The sequence below is a fragment of the Fukomys damarensis genome, unplaced genomic scaffold (assembly GCF_012274545.1).
Source record: "Fukomys damarensis isolate Sample0158 unplaced genomic scaffold, DMR_v1.0_HiC HiC_scaffold_3, whole genome shotgun sequence".
NCBI classification, from domain to species: domain Eukaryota; kingdom Metazoa; phylum Chordata; class Mammalia; order Rodentia; family Bathyergidae; genus Fukomys; species Fukomys damarensis.
Window position 1 is genome coordinate 17,761,887 of NW_022900915.1, and position 4,256 is coordinate 17,766,142.

Here is a 4,256-nt window from a genome sequence, read left to right on the forward strand (position 1 = left end):
TTGTTTTGGTACCAGGGTTTGAACTCGGGTCCTTGCACTTGCAAGGCAGGCCACTGAACCGCTGAGCTAAATCCCCAGCCCTCAATAAATATTTTTAAAAGGTCTGGAAGCTCAGGCAGGAGAATCAGAAGTCCCAGTCGAGCTTGGGCAATTTAGCAACTTACGGAGACCATGTCTCAAAATAAAAAATAAAAAGGACCAGTGTTGTGGCTCACTGCAAAAGCCCTAGATTCAACCCTCATACTGGGGTGGGGGCTACTAAATGGATGGGCCAGAGATTTAGCTCAGTGGTTCCACCACCTGCTTCGCCAGCACAAGGTCCTGAGTTTGATCCCGGGCACACACACACACACACACACACAATTAAATACAAGAAAACTGATAGAAACATGGCCACAGAGAGCATTGGCTTCACATCAGCATCTAATTTCCCAAAGCCAGGTTAATCCTACTGAACTTTTTTGTTTTGTTTTGTTTTTTGAGACAGGGTCTCACTATGTAGTTGAGACTGACCTGGAATTCACTATGTAGCCCAGGCTGGTCTCAAACTCACAGTGATCCTCCTGCCTCAGCCTCCCGAGTGCTGGGATTACAGGCGTGCGCCACCATGCCTGGCTCTTTTTTTTTTTTTTTTACTGTGGCTCTCTTCACTAGTCTCCTCTTTTCTCTCCAAATTTCCTTCTCTGCATCTGCTTCCTTCTTTTTGAGAACTACCTTGGCAACCCCAAGTTCTCTGCCCTTGTTTCTCCCTCCAGCCTCTCCCCCGCCCCTGCTTACTTTTCCCTGGCATCTCCACTCAGTACCCTTTGAGCTCAGAGCTTCATTTTTTACAAAACAGAGATTGACTTCTCAGTGGGGATTATTTTTGCTAAGTGGTTGGTGAGTACAAGCAACAACTGGCATAGAAGTGAGTTCAGTGTAGGGGGTTGGAGTTCTAAGTTAGTCCAAGTGATACATTCAGAGAAAAAAGACATCCAGAAGTGTTGGAGTTATAAAGGAGCTGAAGGGTACATTTGCATGGCAGTATCTGAGAAGGCCGCAGTACTGAGCCATTTTTTTACTATTTTAGGAGTAAATGAATCAAGTCTAGGAAAGAGGAGGGGTGAGGTTTCAGGGGATGAAGGGAGAATGTGATTTTCAATAGACCCCAGATTCCCAAATCCTATCCAGCACTCTTTTTTGGGGGGAAGGTACTGGGGATTGAACTTGCGACCTTCCACTTGCAAGGCAGGCGGCAGCACCACTGAGCTAAATCCCCAGCCCCTATCCAGCACCCTTGAACCTGGATTTTGCTACCAAACAATTCCATAATTCACAGCATCTCTTCTTAATCTAGCACTACCACTCTCAGCCAGTTACCTCTGACTTCATGGTACTCAGCCATCTCTACTTAACCTGTACTCTGGACTTCCAGGTACACCCCCACTTAGCTGGCTGTCTTCTAGAGCAAGCTGTCTTGCTCCCCAAATCAGAAAAAGTTCTTTCATATGTACAACCATCTGATGGGTTTTACTTCAGGTAACCCAGGTCCCTTGGACACAGAGCACCACTGGTTTTTTCAGGATCCAGCCTTCTAGAAGCATATTGCTGCCTGGGATACACATGCCAGGCATAGAGCCAGGGTTCCAGAGCTGGACCTTTCACTCATTCTGTGGTTTGGGCACTTCCCTTGGCTTTCGAGTTTAAGGCCATAACAATTCTTCTCATACTAGTTCATGTTTGTTTTCTCTGCTCTTTTTGAAAAATGGGGAAGATTATTAGCTTTAGCAGCTGGATTCAGGGACTAGGAAGCAGGGGAAAGCAGCTTTCTTGCCCTCGTTAGTAGTATTATGCTTGTAGTGTTTGTAGCAATGATTGCCAGATATAATGGGATGAGGAACCAGTTAGACATGTCCAGAACTAATGACATAGCCATAACTAATCTGTAATGCCAAACCACAAAACATGACTGTAGTGCACATGCCATTAGCTTGGAAGTTTTCAAATATATGCCTTTCCCCCATTTCATTGACTACAAAATATAAAACTGAAAGAAATAGAGCTGCTTTGATAGAATGGCAAGGGGATAGAGAATTTTCTGCTGTGCCTTGCCCATTCCTATGAGATCCCAGAGACATCTGTACACAGAGCATCAAGGATTCATTTCAAAAAAAAAATGTTTTGCAGTGCTGAGGATTGAGCCCAGGGCCTTACACATGCTAGGCAAGCACTCTACCACATGGTCATACCTCCAGCCCAAAGATTCCTCAATGTAAAAAACTACCAATTTAATCTAACCTTCTTAACTGGGCTTGGTGACACACACTTGTAATCCCTGCACCAGGGAATCTGAGACAGTGTGAGTTCAAGGCCAGCCAGGACTATATAACAAAGCCCTGTCTCAAAATCATCATCATCATCCATCATCATCATCATCATCATCATCATCATCATCATCATCATCATAATCATATCTAACCTTCTCTTGTAGGTGAGGAGACTGAAGCCAAAGGAAAACAAGAGAGTTGGTCAGGGTCACACACTGATTTATGGTGAAATCTCAATTATAACCCATATTTAACTTCTCAACCAGTGCTTTTTCCTGAGAGGCCTTGTTGTCTTGGGGTTCTCCCTAGGAAGAGCATCAGTAATGTCAGCTCTATGAATGCAGGGGAGGATTGGAAGTGCCCTCTACTACAAACCCACTTAGTGTGTGTCCAAGGCTATATATCCCCATACCCACCTCATTCCCTCAAAAGCCTAAGTAGCTGTTGGTTGCCTTCATAGTTGATTTGGTCCTCCTGGAAAAAATCTGAGTGAATTACAAGTATTGTAATTTTTCCCCACATAATTAGATAATTTTGCCTTTTTGTAAACTTGATCTTGGCCATCCCAACCTCCCCACCTTCCTGCATGCATAGGTCAGTGAGTGAGGATGCCTTAGCCATTTACCCATGGATGAGGTAAAAAAAAAAATTGCTTTTATTCTTTGCTCGACTCCATGCAAACTAAGATGAACAGTAAGAATAGTTCCTAATTTCCATTTTATTAACTTCTTAGATCTGGTCCTTCAGGAAAAAAAAGAATGGGCTAAGGAAATGATTGAACTGGAAAATATGAAAGAAGTCTCAGGGAGACGCTGGAGTAGGACAGGGTGGAGGAAAAATAAGAACAGCAAAGAAAGGGGCTCCAAAAGGCCTCAAACCTGGCCTTTTCTTCTTTCTCTGTGATGCCTGAGGAGCTGGGCTGGGGCATGGGGGGCATACCCAGACCACCCTCCAATCCTGTAAGTCTACCTCACTTCCCCCACCCCCAGAAAAGGTCTTGATATCTTGTCCAGGCTAGTCCCAGGACTTCTGAGCTCAAGGGTTCTTCCTATTACTGAGTTTCTTGTTGTTCTGAACAAAGATTTGAGCAGGACACCCAAAAGATCAAAGATTTACTGAAACGAAAAGTACACTCCGAAGGGGTGAGCCAGTGAGAGGAGCTCTTGGCCCCAAGAAGGTTTGGTGCAAAGGGTTTTAAATAATAAGGTTTGGGGTGGGATTGAAAGGTTGGTCTGAGGTTTGACTCCTGACAATGGGCTGCTTGGTTTAGACCCCTCCACTATGCAGTGGAGTTTTTGACCTCTTTGCACCCTTGGAGGAACTGTCAACGACACAGTAATTAATTAGGCCTGGGTGGGCCAGGGGTTGCTGCAGATGACTGGGCACATGCACAAGAAACTAATTGTTTATAAGCTGGGTTACCTGCTTAATTTTGCTCATTGTATTTAGAACTGGATATCCTGGGCCTGGCCTAATGTTTAACTCAGAAGGTGGATCGAACTCGGAAAGCAGGCTCCCAGACGGACCTCCCTCCTTTTTCCAGCTATTTCCTTAACTACTTTCTGCCTCAGCCTTCTGTATAGCTATATTCCACACCATAGGGCATGGATCTACCTTTCTATTTTTGTGGCTCCTTAAACTTCCTAGAGCTTCTCCAAACTATCTCTGAATCTCCAGGGCCAAGGACAGACTTCACAGAGAACAGGTATTGACATACTTTTTAAAAGGACATTCCTGAGACTAACAGTCAAATTGTCAGCTTAGCCAACAGTTTGCGCAGCCCTTCCCAGAAAAGATTCTCAATCGCGCCGCCTCGGATGTTCTTAATTCTAGGCAGCATAGAAGCCACTATACTATGGCCAGTCTAGAGAGGAGGAATAGCCAGTAGCCACGTAGCGATCAATCCGAGGCTAGAGTTCAGCCACAAGACCTCCGCATCTCCGCGGGACC